The following is a 27502-nucleotide window of genomic DNA, read 5'->3' on the forward strand; positions in this document are numbered from 1 at the left end:
TAACCATATTTTGGCTTAAAGCAAATCGTTGGTCTAACTTTCTTATTCAACGAAAGACTTCACTCAAGATAAATTACTTTTAGAACAAGTAAACTAAAATTCTCTAAATTTAACTTAGAATGTATTATAAGTCAACATTCAACTTTTCCAAAATGCAAGTCAAGTCTCAACATACCTAAAATGGAAATGTAAAGACTCATGAACTAACATCAACTAAGTTTGTCTATGAATCCTCTAAATTGTCACATGCAGCAGCACCCCCTAGAAGTAACAGTGCATTATTGACCTCTCGAGGTCTTATACAAACCCGTCTTTATCATTCACCGCATTTTTTATAGTAAGTTTAGCGGAAAATTTAAAACTTTTCATAGCACATCATATGCTATATATATATATATATATATATATACATAATATCATATTACATACTTAGAATCTAAGTTTCTTTGCTATCTTAGACTCAACAACATTAGAGTACATTAGGGACAAGACCCATAAAACATAAGAGAATAATATAATACTAATTTATAAACTTTACAGTAAACCATAGTTTAGGATATCCTTTGAACTTATGGATTCCTTCCCTTGAGCTCGGGAATCATCTATCAAGCTCATCACCATTTAACACATCCTTTAAGAATCCATAACCTACACTTTGTGTATAAAGTAGAGAAGAATGGATTAGTACAATAATGCACTAAGTATGACAACCATGCAAAAACATGCATTTAAAAGGGACATTTTCTTGAAATTATACTTCATGCCTTTTTGAGTAAATCTTCATAAAACCTTTTGACAATTGCTTTCATATCATTCACAAACTTCATATAGACATATACAAAGGCCAAACATCATAGAAAATCACATATAGAATTTAGGTCATTTTTAGGTCACTTTACAGTGAGCTCTTTTACTTTACAGTGAGCTATCTTTTCTTTTATTCACTAACTTCCCAAATAACCCTCTAGTAATACTTGGTACAATGCATCACCTTAGGAAACAAATAAATCATACATAAAATCTACACAAGTCATCACATATCATCACATATCCTCATAGAAGTATAGTCTTAACCAAAAATAAAACCATGGGTGCTAAACATGAAATTTGGTGTTCTAGAGTCTTACACCAATAAAAGGTGTTCTTACCTAGCCAAGGTAGAACATTAGCACATGCTAGAATTTTAGTTGGTATCACATTGCTAGACCCTATGTGGCACATAGTTTATGGAACATGTGGGCATCATGGAAATATCACTCTAACACCCTTTTTGATCATGAGTCTATCCACCTTGTGGGTGTATGGTGACCCACATTCCGTAAATGGGAAGGGACACCCCTCATCTTCAAGTTTATTTGGTGCTAGGCTAATTTCCCTTTATTGAGAAGCCACTATTACATTACTTTTATAAAATTAGGCTTTAGTAGATTAGCTCCCTATATGCTTAGCTCATAGGTCATAGATGACAGTTCATCAACCTAAATCATGTGAGAAACCATTTCACATGGACATAGCATATATCATTAGCACTAACTAGTCTAGGATACATTTGAGCACACCTTTCAAGGCTCTTCTATTGACTAGATCATCGTTCATGTGTGTATACTTACATGTGAGCAAACCTTTCACATAACATATTATGGTCACACATGTTTATACATTCATATTCATACACATAGAATCCAAAACTAGGAACTATCCTACGAATGCACACATGTGTAATGCATAGGCAAGGTCCCACAACCTTACCCATACTATTACACCTATCAAGTCATTTTAGTTAAACAAACACATATAATACATTCATAGACATAATCTGAACATGTATTATAGTAGACACTAGTGAATATGAAAACTACATTTCATTTAGACACCATGACCTATACTACTTGCAATTATGCATGATGTGTGAGTGTGTGCGTACATTAGTAAACATAATCACATAATGGCTATCAATAACACATTGAAGCATCCACCCTCTTATACCGGATTACACTTTCAAGCATAGACCACACAACACCATTTAGTATAGGAAGCAAGACAATCTTTACATTACATTCAAGACTCCTAACCTTAGCTATTCACACATTCACATAAGGATACATGGGTAGGGGTCATCAATCCTTAATACTTCATTAATTGCAGCATCTACGCATGATCTTAATATAACCATTTACATGTTTATAACATGTGTAACACAACTAAATTATAGTTAGAATTGGAAACTACGCAGAGTCTTTAAATAGGATGATTCATCACCAACACATATTCATAGTTTAGTGGCATTCAAGGCAATGATCATATCACATACATATTTTAAATAAAGTAAACACCGCCACCATAAGTGGACCATACCACACAAAGCCATACAAGCCTTCATCAACAATACTATAGAGAAGTAGAGAAGTAGAAAAGTATAGAAATATTTACTAATCCCTTAGCCTTTGGTCATGATTGACCATTAATATTCTTTCATGAACAATTTTAACATAAGGGAGTATATAAAGTACCATAATCATAAAATAAACCATGTACAAGTCTCTATAAGATCATACTATAACATAATACAAGGCATCACATGTATACTAGAAACTAGAGAGTCATTAATCAATTGCTAATATTCTTTACATTGATTACCATGATTAATATACATAATATACCAATAAAACCAACCAAGGTAAGTATCTAAACATATAGTAATAGACTAAATCATGCTTCATCTACCCTAAATTTAGATCACATTATGTTCATAGCATTATCAACCTTTAAGCCAAAACATGTAAATTAATTTTTATCAAGATTCCATTGATTTGTTCATCAAAGGTTTATACCCACAATATACTCATAACAACAACCTAATACACTAGCTATAATCATCTTCACCTAATCGAATTCAAAATTCAATCATTGAAAGGGCAATGTTATAGAGAACTCTTAGAAATCTAAACTAGGCATGTCAAAATCTCCATACCTTGATCCACATTGATACTTCATCATTTATTCATCATAAATTCACGTAATCAACACTAGATATAACAAATTCAATGAAATAGAATCACAATTCATTCAATAACAAGCCATGATCACAATGCCCATGCAAGGCTAAAATCAATTTTGGGAAGGGACATCGGTTCATCATTCAATTAGATTGTTTTTCATGTTAAAACCATCCCATTATCATCAATTCATCGTGATTAAGCCTTTGAAAACGTTTTGAGAAGGAACCCATGGCTAGATTGAAAAATTCATCATGAAATCTCTTTTAAAACTTTGAGATTAAATCTCCAAATGAAGTTGTACTTAGAGATGAAGGATTACCATAACTTTTGCATGAAAACCTTTAAAACATGCTGAAGAATTCATATAAATCCAAGCTTCAAGCTGTTCTTGAGCTTCACCAACAATGGAGGTTTCTAGGGAGAATATTTTTAGAGTGAGTTTATTTTGTTAGAAGGGATTTGGGAATGGCTTGTTCACGTGTTTGATCCCTTAAATACACCAAAAAATCGCTAAGTAAACAAAGTAGGATCAGTTTAGGACGTGGGATTAATTTCCCGTTCACCCCTTTTATCAAACAGTCACTAGGCAGTGGCACCAGGCCTGCGTCGACGGACCACCATCGACGGGCACTAGGTTCATCGACGGGTCATCTGTGGCTTCAGTCGATTGGACCTTGGGCTATTCTTTGGTTGAGCCTTTCCCAGGATAAGTATCCATCAATGAAACCTCACCACGGGCTGTTTATCAACAAACAGGGCATCGTTTGGCTCGTCGATTGACACTGCCATGGCAGTGTCTCGACAGCCCTTAGGTCCTTCTTGTGGGCCCTTTTGTGGAGCCCTTGAGAAGTCGTACCCGAACATTTCCAGCGTAAATATGCACATTGACAATTCAAGGACCTTCCATGCAAGTTTAAACAAAAAATGCACACATAAAACACGTCCAAACATGCTAGGCCCCATCAAGACATACTTGAACGTCTCCAGGGCTAAATTTTGAACGTCTTAGACATTCTTGGACGTTTGACCTCCAAACTTCATGAAACTCCATATACTACCTATAAACATAATTATTAAATCATTTAAAGACTTTTTAAGATCATGAAATACAAATATAAGCAAGTATAGACACATGAGGTACATAGGTGACTAGTCGTCGAACGTCTTGGTTATCCCTTTTTTACGTTTGACTTCCAAATCACCTCAAACCTTAAAGACTGACTCAATACCATATTATAAACCATTTTAGTACATTATACCCTTATGAAGAACATGTTAGTCTCTAGACACCCTAACTCATTTTTGGGGTCTTACATCAACTCTGAGGGATGTCGGGACAAGACTCCCAATCGTCCTAATAACTGAAATAAGTAACAAATATAACAAAAAATAACCAAAGGGATCCTTCAGAAGCAACAAGGCACACTAACTGAGTCTGAGTGCTCAACTGAATCAACGATGCTCTAGATGTTGATACTGGTCAGTCGTGTCTACATCATATATAAGAAGATGTAGTCCAAATGGAATTAATACATTGAATGTACGAATATGGGAGGTAAATTATAAAAGAATACGTGATCTTGGAAGGTAATTAAAAACTTACCTTGTTCAACTCAATTAAACTTATTTCAATATAAATAGTGTAAATAAATTCAGTATACAAAAAAGCTTTAAAACATGGTTTTTCAGCTCTGTGTATTTAGATATACAACAATAATTATTCATTTATGCAAAAATACAATATGAACTCTTTTTGTATATGTAAATTCAAAATATTTCTAATGTACATAAAAATACAAAATACTATTGTAAGAGTTCTCCAACAGACAATCATTACTTAAGAGCTATCGTGATGATATAATTATTTTCCTGACACTGCACCTTCATATACCTTGCAATGAGTGTAGAACCTGAACTACTAAGTGGATCCACTAGTCTTTGCTAAAAATCTCTAAAAGAATTATCTAAAAAGTTTGACCTTTTCCTAACTATAGTGGCAATATGGTTTATGGGGGCAGTGAATCGTCTGAACTCTTCCCCATATCGGTGCTCAATACTCCTCCCAAAATATGATACTAGCTCTAATGTTTTTGAAAAAAATACTTCTTTCGGTGATTTGAAATAATTGCTCAAAAACAGAGCTGAAAAACTATCTTGGAAATCAGAGTTTCCTCTCATACTTTACTATCAAAGCATATACTCTTTAAGTGAAAACTAGCCCAAAGGCTCTTTACTGAAATACTAGCTCAAAGGCTCTTTACTTAAAAACTAGCTCAAAGTATCTTCATTGAAAAAACTATCTCAAAGGCTCTTAACGAAAAAACTATTTTAAAGGCCCCACACTAAAAAACTAGCTCAAAGGCTCCTTACTAAAAAAACTAGCCCAAAGGTTCTTTGGAAATCAAGGTTTTCTTTTCTTGATTAAATGTGAAAACATTTTAAACCCTTTGGAAATAAATAGTCCGCATATACTTTTGAAGAAATGAACTTCAATCTTACTTACTCTTTACACAACTTGAAATCAAGTCTTTAAACAAGATTAAATCATTGTAAAGGACTTTGAAGACTCTATTAGCTTCTCTTAATTTGACTCTTAAGTTCTAATAACTTGACCCATAAATGATCCTTGAATTTACTTCTAGATTCAAGGATTGATATTTGATATAGGAAAGATCTCATGATGTTTAGGAGTGATTTTAGATACCTAAACCTGAGAAAAATCAAGAAATGGATGTGTGGAAGAATGTCCATGACGCAGAGATGCACTGATTTATACGTGGAATAAATTTTGAGGCTAAACACTTTGTGACACCCCCATGACGTGGATAATAGAATTGATAATCCATAGGATAAGGTCCTCGTCGTGAATCTGGTACCCAATTTTCCTAACTTTTTCCTTCTCCATTTTCTAGCCCCAATTCGCCTAGATTCGATTCTTTTTCTAAATACATTTTTGATTCAGGTAACCATAACATATACACAAGAATCTAACCCTCAACGAAACTCTAATAATTGATCGTAAACTCTTTAAACTGCTCAATTTCATTCCAAATTCAAGAACGAAAGCAATTCAAGAATGTAACTCAAGATCATCAATTTCTCCATCTTTTTTAAGGATGAAATTACACCGAAAAAACATGGTTGGCGTGTGGGTAAACAAACCCAATGCTATGTGAAGTCACATACCTTGTTGGTATCAGCCCTTACGAAATCCACAAGCTAAACTAGACGATCTTGACGAATCTTTCTTCTCTTGTCCTTTCTCCTCTTCTTTTCTCTCTTCTTTCAGCCCGAGCATATTTTGGTACAAGTGTAAAATGATCTAATTATACTTTGACCCTGACTTATATTACAAAAAATGAAATACAACAATTGAACAAGGCAAACACCAAACTACCGTTTCAAAATCTGTATTGGACTTTCCTTATTCCAAAAGCTCAAGTTCCGAAGGATAAAATTCACTCATATGGACTATGAATTGTGCAAACTCCACGGCATTTAAAAGATAGTTCCAAGAGATTTCCTACCATATCTTGAAGTTCTTATAACTTATCCCGAGCTAGAAGTCATGGGCATTTTAAGTTGATCAAAAACTCACTTTTCCTAACTTAAACAAATTATTTTAATTATTTCCAAAACTGACTATTTCTAGTTCTTAGCATCTTCCTAGCTATTTCAGATTGCTAGATGTTACAATATATCCCGTTGAAAACACTCATTCTCAAATGAGATTACTCTTATTAGGCTAAGGGTTGTAACATCAAGTTCAAACACCCAACAAGTAAATACAAACAAAAACCACGCTCAATCATAATTTTAAGAGTACTAAGAAGAGAATTAGTACCTTTGTCAGCATTTTTCTCCGGAGTCAAAGAGATGTGGATCTCTCTTCTTCATATCATCTTCAGCTTCCCAAGTAGCTTTCTCAAAAAATTTATTACTCCAAAAGGCTTTGACTAATGCTACCTCTTTTGTTCTCAACTTGCGAACTTGGAAATCTAGAAGCTAAACAGGGGTCTCTTCATAAGATAAGTTATTCTTGATCCCAATATTTTCATTTGGTATGATCAACGAAGGATCTTCCACGCAATTCTGCTACATCGATATATGAAATACCGGATGAACCGCGGCTTAACTCTTGTGGTAGCTCTAACTCATAAGCTACCTTTCTAATCCTCTTTAATATTCGATAAGGTCCGATATACCAGGGACTAAGCTTCCCCTTTTTACTAAACCTCATAACACCCTTCATGGGTGAAACTTATAAATATACACAATCATCTACTTCGAACTCAATGTCATTTGCCTAACAACACCGTAGGATTTCTGATGACTCTGTGTCATTTTCAACCTCTCTTAAATAACTCTCACCTTCTCCATAGCTTGATGGACTATATCTTGTCCTATTAACCCTACTTCACTGACATCAAACTATCCAATAGGAGATCTACATCTTCTCCCATAAAGAGCTTCATATAGAGCCATGTGGATGCTCGAGTGGTAACTATTGTTGTAAGCCAACTCGATAAGAGGTAGTTGATCATCCTAATTTCCTTTTAAATCTATCACGCGCTGTGTAAATATATCCTCTATAGTCTGAATAGTGCTCTTTGCTTGCCCATCTATCTAAGGATGAAATGTGGTACTTAAGTTCACCTTTGAACCCAAGACTTTTGTTGAATGACTTCCAAAACTGTGCAGTAAATTGCGCACCACTGTCAGAAATGATGAAGACAAGAACTCCATAAAATCTAGCCACCTCTTGAAAATACAACTTAGCATAATCTTCTACCAAATGAGTAGTCTTTACCGACAAAAAGTAGGTTGATTTTGTTATTTTGTCGACAGCACCCATATAGAATCATTCTTCCTGCAAGACCATGGTAAACCTGTGATGAAATCTATACTAATCATCTCCCACTTCCATTCCATAAGTTTTATTTTCTAATCCAAACCACCATGCCTTTGGTTTTCTATTTTATCTTGTTGTTTTTTTCAACTTGGACACCTAGCAACAAATTCTGTAATGCCCTTCTTCATACTATTTAATCAATACACCTCTTTCAAATCACGATACATCTTTGTGGAACCTTGATGAATAGAATATTTGGAGCTATGAGCTTCCTCCGTGATCCTCCTAAGTCCACCCACCACTGCTATACACAACTACCTTGATATCTCAATACACCACTCCCCCTAGTTCAAAAGCTAATAATTTTTCCTTCAGAACATTTTCCTTCAATTCAAACAAAATGGGATCTTAGTCTTGATTTTGTTTCACTTCTGACAGTAATGAAGATTCAGCCCCATTCAACACTACTACTACTTCTTTTGTGGAAGCCATTAGTCAGACTCTTAAACGTGCAAGTCGATGCACATATTTCTCTAACTCTCTTTTTCTTCCTAAATATTGGAGGCACTATTTATACATAACCTTCTCAAGGAATCAACAACAACATTAGATTACTTGTGTGACAAAGAATACTCATGTCATAATCCTTGAGTAATTGTAATCACCTCGTTTGTCTATGATTAAGCTCTTTCTGAGTGAACACATATATGAATGCATCAACATGAACATCATACAAATAATGATGCAATATCTTCAAGTGAATACTAAGCAACCACTTTAAGTCATCTCTTGTATAGTTGTTCTCATTAACTTTTGATTGTCTGGAGGTATAAGATATAACTTAGTCATTCTGCGTTAAGACACAACCCAAATCAACTTTATATGCATTACAATAAACGACTAAACCTTGAGTACCTTTTGGTAAGGTTAAAATTGGGGTAGTAATCAACCTCTTTTTTAATTCCTAAAAGTTTTTCTCACAATTTTCAGACCATTGAAAGTTCACTATTTTCTGAGTCAATTTTGTCCAAGGGGACAAAAGTGACGATAAAACCTCTACAAAAATTCTATAATAGCCAGCCAAATCAATGAAACTCCTCATATGAATTGGAAATATGTGTCTAGGCCAATTTCGCACTACCTCAATTTTCTGAGTATCAACTTTAGTTCCCTCTCCAAACACAATGTGGCCTAACAATTTCAGAGACTCAAGAAAAAAACTCACATTTAGAGCATTTAGCATATAAATTCTTATCTTTTTAAGTATGAAGAACTATTCTTATATGATTAGCATGATCTTCTTTATTCCTTTAATAGATTATTATATCATCAATGAAGATGATAATAAGCATATCTAAATAAGGTTTGAAAACTCTATTTATAAGGTCCATTAATGTTTCATATTCATTAGATAAAATGAATGACATGACCAGAAACTCATAATGACCCTAACGGGTCCTGAAAGTTTTCTTTGGAATGTCAGATTCCCTTTCTCTTAACTGATGGTAGCCAAATATGAGATCTATCTTAGAAAAACCGGTGGCACCCTGAATTTGATCGAATAAGACAAAAATTCTTGGAAGAGGATATTTTTTCTTGATGGTAAACTTTTTCAACTGACGGTAATCTATACATATCCTAAGGGAACCATCGGTCTTGCTCAAAATAAGACCAAAGCGCCCCAAGGTGAGACACGTGGTAGAATAAAGCCATTATCTAATAGTTCCTTCGACTTCTCTTAAAGCTCTTTAAAAGCTACTGGTGCCATTATGTACATCAAAATAGATATAAGATGAATATCTAGGAGAATTTCTATACCGAAGTTTATCTCTCTCAAGATGGACTCCAGGTAGATCATCTGGAAAGACTTCTGGAAAATCTTTTACGAATGAAAGTGACTGAATAGGAGGTATGTCCTCACTTGAGTTATTAACTCGGACTAAGTGATAGACACACCCTATAGAAAATAAATGTCTCGCCTTAAGGTGCATAATAAAATGACCCTTAGGCATTGTTGAATTGCTCTCAACTCTATAACTGGCTGACTGTAACTTGACTACTCGAGTTCAAAAATCTATTGATTGGACCTTACCAGTGACAACATCTGGTGAATCCTCTTTCTTAATTTCATCCTCTATCAAGGCCGGAAGTAGCCCCTTAGGTGTATCTCTTTCTTGTGCAGCAACTGAAGAAGAGTGAAATTTATTTCCCTCATTACCATTACTTTGCCTGCTCTTAGGAAACTCTCATAAAATGAATGTTTTATCCAGACTTGAAGCAACTAGTGGAGCCATCACGACATATCCCAGAGTGGTTCCTACCACACATAGAAAATGCAAGAGTCTCAGTACCCCCTTGTGCTTTACTACATTAAGAATACGCAGGTGTAGCTCTAGAGTTCTGAGAATTCTAACTATTGTATTCACTTCTTTTCATTGTTGTAAGTGCACTAACATATGCAATATCATGTCCTTTTTGCTTATGTTGGAAAGAAGACCGGTTCATATTACTCTTTTGCTACCTGGATTCATTCTGTGATGTCTTAGACCTCTTATTCTTAAACTTTTCTCTATCCTTCAGCTTGTCCTACTCAACTTCTTGCACATGGATCATCAACCTTTCTGTGCTCATGTAACCTATCAACGTGTCTACCTTACTTTCCTTATTTCACAAACGAGTCAAACTAACTATGAATAAACTAATCCTGCTTTTCATGTAAGCAAACAACTTTTCGCTTATGCACGAGTACAAAGAAGTTTTTTAGAGATAAAATTGTACCGCACAAAATTAATATAAAGAAATGAAGAAAATTCCTAAATGTTGTAGCCTCCTAATGTTAGATGTGACGCACTTCAGACGAATAATTAGGACTCTACAAACATGGCTTCATAGACTCCCTATGATTCTTGAACTTTGTGCTTTGATACAAAGTTTGTAATGCCCGAGTCTACACCCTGGGTGAGGCTAGCACTCTAGAATTATTTATGGACCCAAGATTATCCTTGGCCTGACTTTGTTAAACAGCGGAAGAGTTTACTCAAGATAAATGATTTTAAAACAAGTGAAATGATGTTGTAAGAATATAAATTAGAATGTATTATAAGCCAACATTAACCTAGGACAAAATGGTAACTCAAGTCTCAACTTAACATAAAAGGAAAAGTAATGACTCATGAACTAACATCAACTAACTCTATCTATGAAGCCTCAAAACTTTGAGTGATGTCTTAAAAAGACCCTCGATCATCCTAATAACCGAAATAAATAGGCAATAAAATAAAACATAAGCAAAGGGATACATCAACAATCACATAGAGGCACCAACTAACTCTGATTGCTCAAAAGGATCAATGATGAGCTGGACACTGATCGTGCTTGCCTGTGTCTGCATCATAAGAAGATGCATGTCAAATTGCATCAGTACATTGAATGTAGAAGTATGCAAGGGGAATTCTAAAACAATACATAAGCTTGAAAGGGACTGAAGAATTTACCTAGCTAACCTAAACTCAACTCAACTCAATTGATTATACTATAAAGCAGTGTAAATGAATTTAGTATCAAGAAAATCTTTAAATCATGGTTTTCAACTCTGTGTATTTGGAAATATAATAATAAATTTGTATGTATGAAAAGATACAGTATGAACTCTGTTTGTATATGAAAATTAAAAACATTTCTGATGTATACAAAAATACAAAATATTGTTCTGGGAGTTTTCCTAACCGAAAACCATCAATTAAGAGCTATCGTGATGGTACAAAATTTTGCCTCATGCTGCTAGAGTCGTCATATACCTTTTCATGAGTATAGAACATGAGCTACTAAGTGGATCCACTAGTCTATGCTAAAAAGCACTAATGGAATCATCTAAAGCATGACCCTTTCCTAACCATGGTAGCTACATGGTTTATGGGGTGTATGTGATGTCAAAACACTCCCTTATATCGATTCTCAATAATACTCCCAAAATATTATACTAGATCTAATGTTTTTAAAAAGCATACTTCTTTATGTGATTTGAAATAATTTCTCAAAAACGTAGCTCAAAGGCTATATTGGAACTTAAATTTCTCTTTTGTTTTTTTGTGAAAGCATTTAATCTTTAACTGAAAACTATCCCAAAGTCTCTTTACTTAAAAACTAGCTGAAAGGCTCCACGCTGAAAAACTAGCTCAAAGGCTCTACATTAAAAGACTAGCTCAATGGCTCCATTCCAAAAAAACTATCTCAAAGGCTCTTTACTGAAAAAATAGTTGAGAGGCTTTATGGAAATCAAGGTTTCCTTTTTTTGTTTAAATGTGAAAACATTTTAAACCCTTTGGGAATACATAGTCCCCATATACTTTTGAAGAAATGAACTTCCATCTTTACTCTTTACGCTTTATGCTTTACTCAACTTAAACTCAAGTCTTAAAACAAAGTTAAATCATTTGTAAATGACTTTTGGAAGATTCTATGAACTTCACTTGAATTTTCTCTTAACTTCTCTTGACTTGACTTTTAACGAATCCTTGAATTAAATTATGATTCAAGGATTATTATATATGATAGGAAAGATCTCATAAAGTTTAAGGGTGATTTTAGATAGTTAAACATCATAAAGGATCAAGAAATCATTGTCTAGAAGCAAGTTGTGATGAAGAGATGCATTAAATTATTTGGTCATGAAATAAATTTTGAGGCAGAACACTACGTGACAAACTTGCAACGCAAAGAAGATTTTTCTAATCCAGAGGAACAGGTCCACGTCGCGGACCTGGTACCTAGTTTTGCCTCACTTTTTCCTTCTTTATTTTCTAGCCCCAATTCGCTTGAATTTGATTCTTTTTTCTCAATACCTCTTTATATTCAGGTACTCATAACATCTACACAATAATCTAACTAAAAGAAACTCTAATAATTGATCTTAAACTCTCAAGAACTCGTCAATCTCATCCCAAATTCAAGAATAAAAGCAATTCAAGAATACAACTCAAGAGCATCAAATTCTCAATCTTTTTTAGGACAAAATTACACTGAATAAAACATGTTGAGGCGCGGCTAAATGAACCCAATTTATGTAAACTGACATACCTTATAGGAATCACACCCGACGAAATCCACAAGCTAAATTCGACGATCTTGACGAATCTTGCTTATCTACTAATTTCTCCTCTTCTTTTCTCTATTCTCCAACACCTATCGTATTTTTGTAAAAGTGTAAAATTGTCTAATTTTGATTAGACCCTAACTTAATTACCAACAACGAAATAAAATAATTGGGCAAGGAAAAACCAAACTACCCTTTCAAAATCCAGATTGGACTTTCCTTATTCCAATAGTCAGACTTCCAAAGGGCACAACCCACCCATACAAACTTGGAATTGTGTAAACTCAGCGGCGTTAGAAAGATTGTTTCAAGATTTTTCCTACCATATCAAGAAGTACGGCTAAATCATCATGAGCTAGAAGTTATGGTCATTGGAAGTTGACCAAAAACTCGTTTTTCCTAACCTAAACAAAATTCAAGATTTTTATTATTTTCAAAAATGACTATTTCAAGCTCCTTTCAAATTGCAAGATGTAACATAAACATTCTATTTGATTTTATTTGATGAGTGGGAGTAATGGATAAATTTAAACTTTATTTTATTATATTTGATGACTAGGTGTGAGAATAATACATTTCAAATTTCAGTTCTTGTGATATTTTCTGAATTATTTAATATTTGAGATAATAGAGTAAAATTGGAATTTATTTAATTTATTTTAACGTGCAGGGGTCAAGAGAGTAAATTTTGAATTTTTGTTTGACTAATAATTTCTCAAGTATATAATCTGATGAGTACTTGTGAACATCCTACTTTATTCAAATAGGATGAAACATCATGGTAACTCAATAATATAATTCATTCAATTAAATTAAATTTTAAAATAATTTAAAGAATAAATGTGTCGCCGCCTAATTTAAGGAAGTAACTAGGAAACCAATTAATTAATTACAAAAGAAAATATGTACAAATCCAATATATTCTAGGTAAGGGTTCATGTATTTTTGAAGAGAATCCCTCAATATCTCAAATTGTGGGTCTCAGATGAATTCTTTTTCCAAAAATGCGGAGGAAATAATAATGTAAATAATCATAATTTGGAAATCAAACATATCTTATTAAAAAATATATAAATTTGCACATGTTAAAATAATGAAAAATCAATGGTGGCAACCGTATCAAATAATAAAATGATAATTTATATGTTAAATATGAAATAAAATAAAACTAATGTGACATTATATCAACAATGATACTCTGAGTTTGAAATAAAAATTAACATAGAGTTAGTCAAATATGAAATGAATCAACCAATAACAAAAGATATTTAAACATAGAAATAGAGGAATTATTTGGGAATAATTATAAAAATATGAACAAAGGAACATGAAAAACTTACAGTTGAAGCATTATTTAATCATTAAAGAAAATAACAACATTTTACTATGCAGTAAATAAGCAGCAACAATAACTTAATAACTAAAAGCAAATCAATAAACAATGAAATGAATGCAAACCCCCAAAAGACTAAATAAATTTAGATAGAATTAACAACAATAAAGAAGCTGAAAAATAAACCTAGATGGATATAAAATACAAAATTAAAAGGGTTACCGAAGTGTTGCTTTTTCGAGCATATCTGAAAGTGAAAGGGTTGTCGCATTTGCTAGTTTATTCTTTTAGATTTGGCAGTGTGCTCCAATAGTCGGAGTTTTGTTCGCAATTAATGGCTTCGTGTTGAACACTTGAAGTTCGTTGCTTTCTGGAGTAGAAGGCTCACAGGTTCACTGGAAAAAGAGAAAAATGAAGAGTGTGGGGGTGCGGGGGGGGGGGTGAATAAAATTGTAACAAAGTTTTGGGTTTTTTTGGGTGGTTTATTGGTCCAGCAGTGACTTGAGTGGTGGTTGCTTGGATATGGAGAAGATTGGTTGTTGGTTGTTTGCTGTTTTTTTTTTAATGGTGTGAGGGAGGTGGTTTGGGGGTTCATGATGGTGGTTTTGGGTGATTGTCAACAGAAAAAAAATAGTGGCTTTGGGCGGCGGTTGTTCTTTTTTAATATGATAGAAAATATTTTAGGGTTTTTCTCTTCTTGAGAATGTCCCAACACCACTTTATTGTTTGACCTAATAAAAACTTTGACAGGGAATAGTCTGACAATGGGCTAAAATCGTGGGCTCGAGACTGCGGCCCAAAATTGATGATTAATAAAATTTTTGTGTATATAATTTTTATCCTTATTTAAAGATATTTCTACATTGTGCTAAAAATACCAAAATGAATATTGATTAAAGTAGTAAATGAAATGAATATTAACAAGTCTAACGAATGAAATGAATGACATGTAACAAATTTAATTTTAAAATAAATGATTTAATAAAATTGAACAAATAGATGAGCATATCCAACCAATTGTAATTAAAAGAGTGTAAGAAAAACTAATTGATAAAAAACCTTAATTTTTGAGAAATAAAGATATGTATCGATAAGGATATATAAAATATATTTCAAAGTATTGAATGTATAAAACTTATAGGTTATGAATTTTGAAAATGTTAAGTCAAAAATGTAAAAAATTATCCCTTTCGTTGGATATAATTGATGAAAGAAATCATAGAAAAAGAAAATTTACAAATCCAATTTTGGTCGAACACATGACGTTCATATTAAAGTGTAGTTTGAATGTGATGGAAGTCACTCCTCAATATATTATAAATAGGTTTCACACATTGTGTTATGTCCTTGTCGACATAGTCCACACATGTGGCTTAATTGAGGTGCATCATTTTGGATGTTCTTCAAAAACTAAGATAAAATTCAATAGTTGTGCATAATATAAAGAAAAGGGTAGCATACCTTTCGTTACTTTCTACCATCTTCTTTGCATGTTTTTGTGGATGTGCTATCATATTGGTTATTCGAAGTCATTATTGCTTCAAAATCCATGCATGTTAATAACCTTCATCTAATTGTTGAAGTGTGGTATGAGTTTATTAACAAGACAAACATATCTATCCAAAAAATACAAATGCGGTGCAAAAAATGATCATCAGTCCATTTAATATGACAAATGTGAATCCATTGATACAATATGCTGCAAAATAAAAAAAATATTTGTCAATTGATGCTTGAGAATCTAGGGGTAGGGTATTTTGCTCTATAACAGTTTTCCATTGGTAGGAAAAATAAGAAGGATCCATTAGTAAGATTTTTCAGACAAAATAAATGCATGTCCATCGGTGAAACATTTGAGAACCCATCTATAGGATACTTTTTTTATCCATTATTAGGATATGAATACATGTACATCAGTAAAAAGACTGAAGATGATCCATTTTTAGGATAAAAAAATGGTCATGGCTAGGAAAAATGAAAATGATCCATCGATAGGATATGAATGTAAGTCCTTCGGTAGCACAAATGAAGATGGTCCATCATTAGGATATAAATACATGTCCATGATTAGGACGAAATAAGATAATGCATCGGTAGGATATGCATATTTGTCCATCATTAGGACTAATGAAGATGATCCATTGGTAGGATCTTTCGAAAAAATAAATGAATGTCCATAGGATTCATCGATAGGATGTACGTGAACACTACCATTTCCGGTAATACAAGATGAATATCCTTCAACACTGGACTCCTCTGACATTAATATGTATTAGATAAGGTTCACATCATTCACTTATGAATAAATACAGCTTAAATGAATCTTTATACGTCAGCCTCCTCCGACTTCAAGATGTAGTAGATAGGGTGCACATCTTTCACCTTTGAATAGATGCGACTTAAAAAAATATTCAAATTTGTCCTTGACATAATTTAACAAGTAATATATACGTGCAAATCCTTCACCTCTGTATAGATGCAACTTAAAAATATCTTTAAGTGTCAGCTTCCACCGACTTCAACGAGGAATAGATAGCGTGCAGATCATTCACCTCCGTATAGATGCAACTAAAAATATATATTTCAATGTCAGCCTCCTCCGAATTCTCTGTATAATAGATAGAGCATGCATCTTTAACCTCTCAATAGATGTGACTTAAAAACTTCTTTCAATGTCAACTTGCTCCGATTTCAATGTGGAGTAGAAAGGATGCACATCCTTCTCCTTGAAATAAATAAGACTTGAAAATACCTTTCAACATAGGCCTCCTCATAATTCAATGTTGAATATTTAGGCTTCACATACTTCATCTCCAAATTTATGTGACCTAAGAATATCTTTCATTGTCAGCCTCTTTTGATATTAAAGTGGAACGAATAAGTTGCGCATTCTCACCTTCGAATAGATATGACTTAAGAATATTCTTCAATGGTAGACTCCTCTGACTAATCATCTAATGTCCCTCTTAGAGAATTAAAAATTATATGACCCTTTTTGCAAGTGAAAAAGATGTCCATTGTAACGATATGGATGACTCGATGATTGTTAACTTTTAAAAGGTAGATGGCTTGAAGAATGTCCAACTGTAACGATGTGGATAACTCGATATATTTAAAGAATCATTTGTTTAATGCTTCTATTTGTTCTTGAAGTACTCATAAAGTAATGATTAATAGACACATATCCCTTTAGCTACAAAATAGATCAAGAAACTTTTAAAAAAAATCAATGAAAAAATGTGCATAGAATTCCATATCATTTTGACAGATGTGAGCAATCATCATTTTTCTCTTGAATACTTGTGATTGTTGTACCACATATCTTGTAGGGAAACTTGTACGAGACCACTTGAAGATTGTCATACATCCAAAGGCACGATATGATTGGATGTGTCTAAGGCTACAAGACTTTATATCTATACATGAGTATAATTGTGTCATGTTCATAATCACTTCTCAGTTGAAATTATGTGGAGAAACAGTTACTGAGATTGATACGATGGATAAGGCATTCTCTACTTTTCATGCCTCAAATGTGCTCTTGCAGCAACAATATCGAGATAAACATTTCAAAAAGTATTCTGAACTAATTTCTCATCTTCTTGTGGCTGAACAAAATAATGATTTATTATTGAAAAATCATGAAAATCGTCCTACTGGATCTGAACAACTTCCTGAAGTGAATGAGGCGTATGCCCACCATGCTAAGCGTGGAAAATTCTGCGGCTCTAATCGTGGACGTGGACATGGACATGGTCGTGATTATGATCAAGAACGTAATTCTTTTCCTTGTGTTAATCATTAATTAAATAAAAAGAAAAAAAAGAAAGGATTAGAAACGTGAAGCAACTAGGGAAGGTTGTTTTCGATGTGGTGGAAGAGGTCACTATGCACGTGATTGTTGTACTCCTAAAACACTTGGTTGAGCTTTATCAAGAATCACTAATGAAGAAAGAGAAAAATCATGAGGAAAATTTTATCTTTGAAATCAAGTTGATATCATGCACTTGGATGTAGCAAATTTCTTCGCACATCATGAATATAAGATAGATAACTTAATTGATAATGAGTCTGTGAACATGGAAGAGTGATTTAGTAGTTATTAATAAATTTCATGTAATGATACTTGTTTGCATGAGTATTACTATTTTAAATTAGTTTAGTCATATAGTTCACTAGGTTGTTCCATCTTAATTAAATAAAATATATTTTTCATTGATTTATTTGTATGATTCTCATATGATAGTGTTAGTCAAATGCTAAACTTTATCACATGTTTGTATTATATTAGGTCTTTAACTTGATTTAATGTTAAAAATATATAGTCTGTTATTTACTAGGAATTATCATGTGTTTGTATTATATTAGGTCTTTAACTTGATTTAATGTTAAAAGCATACAATCTATAATTAACTAGGATTTATCATGTGTTTGATTATATTAGGTCTTTAACTTGACCTAATGTTAAAAACATGCAGTCTGTTATCGACTAGGATTAAACAATAATTTTTATTTTATTTTTTCCTAACAACTCATTTTTGACTTAGAGGAAGCAATAAATTAAGACTTAATTTCTAATATTCAATTATTAGTTTATTACTTTGAATATATTGTGCCCTTGTGACAATACCAATATTTAATATATATTTATTATGTGTATGTCATTTCATGTGAAGATATGGATAATTATAAAAATATATTATCGAAATATGAAGACATTGCTTGATTGATTCTTTATGGATAATTATAAAAATATACTATCAAAATATGAAAACATTTGCTTGATTGATTTTGGTGCAACACATACAATATTCAAAAATAAGAAATATTTTTATCGTTTAAGTATGGGCAAAATAATTTTACTATCATTTTTGGTAGTACTAATATGATTGAGGGTTTTGAAAGAGCCATTGTAATTTTGCCTAAGGGATATAAACTCATCATTAATAGTGCTATGTTTTCTCCAATATCTAAGAGAAACTTGTTGAGTTTTAAAGATATCCGTGAAAATGGTTATCATATCCAATCAATGGATGAAATAAATCTTAAATATCTTTGTATTAACAAGAATGTTTCTGGGCAAACATGTGTCATAGAAAAGTTCCCTTCTTTATTTTCTAACTTGTATTGGATAAAAATTACTGCAATTGAGGCACCTATCATAGTAAATAAGAAGTTTAATGATTTCAACACATTTGTACTTTGGCATAATCGTTTGGGACATCCTCGGTCTACAATGATGAGACAAATTATAGAAAATTTGAATGGACATCCATTAAAGGACCTAAAAGTTCTTTTAAATGGTGAATTTTCTTGTACTTCTTGTTATCAAGGCAAGTTCATTGTGACACCATCACCAACGAAAGTTGAGATTGGGTCCTCTGCGTTCTTGGAATGTATACATGGGATATTTGTGGATCTATTCACCCACCTAGTGGGTCATTTAGATACTTTATGGTTCTAGTAGATGCTTCTTCTAGATGGTCTCATGTGTGCCTATTGTCATCTTGTAACTTGGCATTTGCAAAATTATTGTCACAAATAATAAGGTTAAGGGAACACTTGCCTGATAATCGGATTAAGTCCATTCGTCTTGATAATCCTGCAAAGTTCTCATCCCAATCATTTAATGATTATTGTTTAGGGATTGGAATAAAAGTTGAACACTCCATTTCTCATGTTCGTTCTCAAAATGATCTTGCTAAGTCATTAATTAAAAGTATGTAATTAATAGCAAGATCATTACTTATGAAAACTAGGTTTCCCACTTCTGTGTGAGGACATGCAATTTTGCATGCTGCAACACTTATTCGTCTCAGATCGACAAGTTATCACAAAGTTTCTCTATTGCAATTAGTTATCGGTCAAGAACCTAATATATCCCATCTTAGAATTCTTCGATGTGTTGTACATGTGCCTGTGGCACCACCAAATCCCACAAAGATGTGCCCTCAAAGAAGGTTAGGAATATATGTTGGGTTTGAGTCACTTTCCATTATTCGCTATCTTGAACCATTGACTAGAGACATATTTACTGCTCGATTTGCAGATTGTCGTTTTGATTAGACAGTTTTTCCGAAATTAGGGGGAAAAAATAGTGAAATAAAATGAGATATTTTGTGGAAAAATTTATCATTATCTCATCTTAATCCATATTATTCTATTTGTGAGCAAGAAGTACAAAAGATTATTAATATGTAGAAAATTGCAAATCAAATGCCAGACACATTTACAGATTTGAAAAGGATTACTAAAACACATAATCTTGCAGAGAATGTCCTAATTCAAATTGATGTCCCTATAGGATCATCCACTAGTGTCATAGCTAATGAGTCAAAAGCACACTTAAAGCAAGGTAGATCATTAGGTTCTAAGGATCGTAATTCTAGAAAAGAAAGATTAAATGTCAAGATGACACTATGAAAGAATCTCATATGGAAGTTCAAAATTTGAGTACTTGAAACTGAAGGAAATAATAAACTGTCCCTAAATTTAAAAGATGTTAAAAATAATCAGAATCGATCAGAAATAGTGTTTGATCATGTCTTTGCATGTTGCAAAAAATATCCTGCAAGATAATAATGATCTTGAACCTCACTCTGTTGTAGAATGTCGACAAATAAATGATTGGTCAAAATGGCAAGAAGCAATTCAATCAGAGTTGAATTCATTTGCCAAACGTGAAGTTTTGGACCTATAGTTCAAACACCTAATGGTATTAAACTTGTTGGTTGTAAATAGATTTTTGTGCGAAAAAGAAATGAAATAATGAAATACAAAGATATAAAGCATGCCTTATGGCACAAGGATTTTCTTAAAGTCCTGCCGTCAATTATGAAGAGACATACTCACCTATTATGGATGCAATAACATTACGTTATCTCATTAGTTTCACAGTCCATGAGCAACTTGAAATGCATTTGATGGATGTGCTTACAACCTACCTTTATGGATCTCTTGATAATGATATATATATGAAAAATCCTGAAGGAATTGGGATGCCTAAATCATGTAACTCAAAATCTCGAGAAATGTATTCAATTAAATCGCGAAAATCATTATATGGTTTGAAGCAATTTAAACGCATGTGATATAACCGTCTTAGTGAGTATTTAATTAACAAAGGTTATACAAATGATGCAATTTGTCGATATGTCTTTATAAAGAAAATAATATCGGAATTCATTGTACTTGCTATTTATGTTGATGACGTAAATCTATTTGGAACTCCAATAGAGCTTCAGAAGACAAATGATTATCTAAAGAAAGAATTTGAGATGAAAGATTTGGGAAGCACAAAATTATGTCTTGGTTTTCAAATTGAGCATTTAACGAACGATACTTTTGTTCATCAATCTGCCTACACAGAAAAAGTGTTGAAAAGATTTTGTATGGATGAAGCGCATCCATTAAGTACTCTGATAGTTGTTCGTTCACTTGATGTGAATAAGGATCTATTCCGACCTCAATTCTCGATTCTACAATATCATTTCTTAGTGCAATGGTGCACTAATGTATCTTTTTAATACTACAAGGTCTGATATAGTTTTTGTTGTTAATTTTTTAGCAAGGTATAGTTCTGCTCCTACTAGAAGACATTGAAATTGGATCAAACACATTTTGCGATATCTTAAAGGGACAACTGATATGGAGTTATTTATTCTAATAGTTGTATCCCCAATCTTGTTGGTTATGCTGATGCAGGATATTTATCTGATCCACACAAAACTCGATCCCAAATAGGCTATGTGTTTATAAGTGGGTGGGACTGCCATATCTTGAAGATCTACAAAGCACTCCATCGTAGGCACTTCATCTAATCATGTTAAGATTAAATCTATTCACGAAGCAAGTAGAGAAGGTGTATGGATAAGATCCATGATACATCTCATTCGAGAGAAATGTAGTTTGAAGTGTGATAAAATACCCACCACTTTAGATAAAGATAATGCAGCATACATAACACAACTTAAGCGAGGAATCATAAAAGAAGATAGAACAAAACATTTCACCAAAGCTTTTCTATACACATGAACTTCAAAAGAATGGTGATATAAATGTGGAACAGATTCGTTACAGTAACAATGTGACTGATCTATTCACCAAGTCTCTACCAACTGCAACTTTCAAGAAGATGATGCACAAGCTTGGAATGCGAAGATTCAAGTCTCTGGATTGATTAACTTATTAGGGGGAGTTAATATGCGCTGTACTCTTTTTCCCTTACGAGGTTTTGCCCCACTAGGTTTTCCTTGTAAGGTTTTTAATGAGGCAACCTAGATGCATATTAATACATCTGTGTACTCTTTTCCTTTATTAGATTTTTTCTTTTCTTAAAGTTTTTTTAGTAAGGTTTTTGACGAGGCACATCATCTATGAATTAGAAATTTAGGAGGACTGTTATAAAGTTTTTGTACTATAGTGAATGTCTATCATGTGGAATCCTTTCAGCATATGGTTAAGAGCATGTTTGGCTTAGCTTAAAAGCTGGTCAAACTGACTTAAAAGCTGGTTTTTGACTTATTTAGCTGTTTGGCAATACTCAAAATAACTTATTTTAAGTTTAAAAAAAACTTATTTTAAGCCAAAAGTTTAAAGCTAGGGTAGGGGCGCTTTTTTTTTCCAGCTTATAAGTTGTTTTTAGTTGATCATAATTTTACATTTTTGCCCTTAATATTTTTATACAATCTCCAAATTATCCACATAACCTTAACATCTATTTCTTCTATTTTTCCCTTTTCACGTGTGGATGATAGAATATTAATATTACTAATGAATGAAAATAAAATATATTTTAAATCTTTCAAGTGATCTATTCAAATTATATATTAATGAAATGTAAAATAAGTTGCACATATAATTTAAAATTTATATTCCTCTTATAAATAATTTGTGATAATAAAGAAATATGTGAATGATAGACAATTATTATTACCTATGGATGAAACTAAAATAAAATCTTAAATCGTTCTTTAATCTATTCAAATTATATATCTTTAAAATCTATAATAAGTTTATATTCCTCATATAAATAATTTGTGATGAGAAAGAAATATGTGAATGATAGCAAAATATAATTATTTATGGCTGTAAAATATAAATTAATTAACTTTTATTATGTTAAAAACTTTTAAGGGCATTTCATACATTTTGATTTAAATAGCTGTTTATCAGCACTTATTTGCCAAACACATGAACAACTTTTTTTTTTAATTTCAGCACTTTTATCCAAACGCATAACTACTTATTTTAAAAATAAATTTCATCACTTTCAAAAGTATTTTTTTAAAGCTGCTTTTATTAAGTCAATCCAAACGGGCCCTAACAGTCATAGTTATGAACTAAGTTAAATTTTCGCTATAAATAGAAAGCTACTCATCATCATAAAATCATCTATCAACAGAAATAATAAGTCTTCCATTCTCTTTTTCTCTAATTTCTTCTTAATATTATACAGTTTCATAATATATTTTGCCCCAATTTACAAAAAGCAAGACTGTGCTAGATCTCTTTATGACAGTTTTTTGCTTTTATTTTGGGTTTCTCATGAAAACATCAAACATGGTCTTAGGCGACCTCCCTTCTTCTCTTCCATTCCGTCGTTTTTCCTCAAACACTTCGGTATCTCTCACGCTACACAAACAAAACTCGTCTTCTCTACCTCCGCCGCCACCGCCGTCTTCTTATGTTCTCCGACTGTCAGCAACTCCATCCGAAGCCCTAGTTCAGAAAATAGGCAAATCTGTTTGCCATTCCCGCGCGCCTTCAAATGCCCAGGTTTTTCAAATATCAATTTGGTCCTACCTAAAGAGTATTGAGATTATGAATCCCTAACTGTTCAATGGAGAGAAGCAATAAAATAAAAACACTTTTTTGTAATCATGACAGCCATTGATGCTTCTACTGGTATTCCTCTTTCACATCCTTTCTCTTTCTGCTGCTCAAACACGTCTTATACTGGAAAGACATTCTTTATTTTCTTTACTTTTTTTTTCTTTTGAGTGTTTGCAGGAAACCGAAAAGATTGCTTGTTTGACAAGATTAATCTTGTTTTTGGAGACCCTTTTTGAAATTGTAGTGAAAAAAGATCATATAAGTAAGTTTTTTTTTTGGTTGGTTATGTGTATAGTGATTTCGAAACACAAAGGGTTATCATCTTTTGCATTTGGAACATGTTCAGTTAAGCTTACTTCACTCTCGTGGAAAGTGTTGATTCTTCACAATACTTGAAATTTAGGTGCTTTTTGTCATGAAAATTGTGAGTGTTTGCCGAAAAAAGTAAGTTTTTTTCAAACATGAAAGATAATATTTGAAATTGTTTGGTTGTCCATAGACTATCTGCAAGAATAAGCTCTGCATTGTTTAATCGGGCAGTCCTTTAGGCTATTGTTCATGTTATATCAGAATGGAGATTCATATGTCACTTGCATTATTTTTGTGTGAGAAAAGTAGTTGACTGGTTACTGATTCACATCTTTTTCACAATCAGTTTGTCAAAGGGAGCTTTGGAGTATTTGCTGTGTATCGTGAGGAGTGTGGGATTCCAGATAAGAGAAGTTCTTGGTTGACACTCTTTGATGTGGAAGTTCCCACGACTAATGTTCCATAAAGTAAAGGCAAGTTCTTGGATGCAAATCAGGCTTTAGAAGTTGCTAGAAATGATCTATACTATAATTGGAGAACTAGGCAAGATGTACTTACTCTAATGCTCCTACACGAAAAGGTACTTCTTTGAATTAATATGTGTATTGAACTTGGAAACCTGGTAAAATACAACATTCACTGTCTTTATCTAGGTCTATTGACAAGTTTGTTGCGTTGCTGGTTTCTATTGTACCTTCCTTAGAGTTGTTTAAATTTTCTTGATCTTTATCGTATTCTATGTTATATTCTAATCAGTTATAATACAACATGTACATTCTTCTATGGGTGTTTTCATAGTTATGCTTCCCTTTTCCACTAGTTCATCTCTTACAAAATTTATTATCTAAAGGAACAGAATTGAGGTTGACGACATGCCCAAACAATCTCAAGCGACCTCTCATTTGAAACTCAATGTGTTCTACTTGAAATGCTGGATCTAGAATTGGAGCTTTCACTAATATGACTCCTAGTAACTTCATGTGTATAGGTTGCCTAAGGAACTACATGTCTTCATGTTTGCATTCGGTTCTCTTAGTCTTTGTATAAATTGCCTAAGGAACATCATGTTTTGGACATCATTGTGGATCAGAAGTTCTTCTTGTGTATTTCAATCATTTGTCTCTATCTTTGTCAGTCCCTCCCTTGTGTATCTAATTTCCCTTCACAAGAGATTTGGCGATCTCTGGAATCAGTGCGCCTTAGAAAATATGCAGAGGTGACAACACTACTGTGCATTGATTTTTTTTCGTTATAATCATTATTTCTTTGATAATCTCATCGAAACTTCCTCTTGCAGTGGTATATATCCGAAAAGTGTGAGAATGTTCTTAGTCGACTATCAGAAAAGCATATATGCAAAGTATGCCTTTTTCTATTATTACATTCTCTATTGCTTTATCTTGGACTTTTGCTGGTGTATCTTCTAGCTTTTGTTTAGAATTATTGGAACAATTAGCGTCACTTGTGATTATCTATCAATTCTACAATATTTTTAGTACGTCCAATATTTTTCTTTTTCATCTGTTTCTTCTTCTTTTTCTGTTACCAAGATTGAAATATGATACTCGGTACTAATCTGATACTTTTTTGTTCATTTACTGCAACAGACTATGTTGCTGCTCAGCGGCTTAGGTGATGCATGTATACTGATTATATCCTAAAGGTACTCTCTTAATTCTTTTCAACTTCTTCCTCTTGAAATTTTGCATTCCCAGCTGCTCCAACATGTAGCTTCCTTTCACTGCTGCTGGTAGTTGATTATATGTGTAGAAGTGTTGACTAAAAAGTCTAATATATGACTCAATTTTGAAAGGTAATCAGCAGAATTGGTGTGAGAATTATTTCATGTCTACAATTTTCCAACATAAAGATAAGATCATTCCAGTTGTGTGACCGCTGAATATAAAGGAAACAGTGATGAAAATTTGAACGATATTTTTTGCAGATTAACTTCACTCTCCACTTATTGAATTGTTTGGCACCATATTTTACTGCACATTCATTTTTCCACAGGTTCCAACATATAACGATGGGAAGGGCCTGATTCATGAGCTTGTGAGCCTCATTTTTTATGTTGCATACTACCCCACTACATAAAAAGAATTCTTAGTATTGAGCATATTAAATACACGATTTATTTCACTAACTTGTATTTTTATTTTGAATGTGCAGGAAAATGCCGGTAATTGAATTTGAATAGTGGCTAGAAGTAAACTCGATCCAGTCCAGAGAACAATGAAGAGTTTTTGTACAATTATCATATTTGTTTGTATGCATTTGGTTGTGGAATTTATTGATAGTATAGATCTTTATGAAATTGCTTTCTAAGTATTGGTTGTACAAGACATGTTTGTCGAAGTTTATTTTAAATATATACTTTTGATTTATTTATTAGCTAATTTTGTGGTTTGGGTCACTTATATATATTATAATGTTATAATTCAATATCTTCAAAGAAAAATTATTAATGTTAAAAATGAAAACTTGTGGCTAAAAAAAATTCTAAATAACAGTTCCACACATTAAAAGTATTGTTGTAGGACGTCCAATAAAAGTTACACTTTATAGGTGTTGTTTTATATAAGATATAAAAGGAAACACTTTTTATGTGTGATCAATAACAAAGTAAAGGCAACACTTTTATGTGTAGTATAATATTAAAAAAGTGTTGGTAATGAATCACTAGAAAGCTTACCTTTATGCCTCTTTGGTCACACTTTATTAGTAAGCTGTGATGGCGATATTTAAAAAGTGTTGTAATTATACGTCTTTGGCAAAAGGTTACGCTTCTTTAGGTCACCCCCTAAAAAGTTTTGCGTAAAGTAACGAAGTGTAGCCTTTTATCAAAGGACACACTTTTTGCCAGTTTAGGCTACACTTTACTAGTGTTGTCGTAGGCCTAAAATGGTGTAGTGTTCTCCTAATCCCAACCCAATGGTATACCGAATATGACTACTACAAGGGCTAATGCTAGAAGGAATGAGGAAGACATGGTGGATCAATAAGCTCCTTTATAAGCTCTGTTTTAATTCTTTTTGGAAAACAATTTTTATATATATGGGTTTTAGGACTTGTTTAGAGTC

At 32.8% G+C, this 27502-nt stretch overlaps 1 long non-coding RNA gene across 1 annotated transcript; it reads left to right on the top strand.

Moving 5' to 3' along the window:
- The first annotated feature begins 23789 nt into the window (after positions 1 to 23789).
- On the top strand, positions 23790 to 26818 carry LOC101260263 (uncharacterized). The gene is made up of 8 exons (XR_011211512.1): positions 23790 to 24182; positions 24288 to 24372; positions 24766 to 24999; positions 25555 to 25635; positions 25717 to 25779; positions 26027 to 26082; positions 26433 to 26474; positions 26592 to 26818. It is a non-coding gene; the product is annotated as an uncharacterized lncRNA (long non-coding RNA).
- Positions 26819 to 27502: the final 684 nt, after the last annotated feature.

This window comes from Solanum lycopersicum, chromosome 9, assembly GCF_036512215.1.
Source record: "Solanum lycopersicum chromosome 9, SLM_r2.1".
Classification (NCBI taxonomy): domain Eukaryota; kingdom Viridiplantae; phylum Streptophyta; class Magnoliopsida; order Solanales; family Solanaceae; genus Solanum; species Solanum lycopersicum.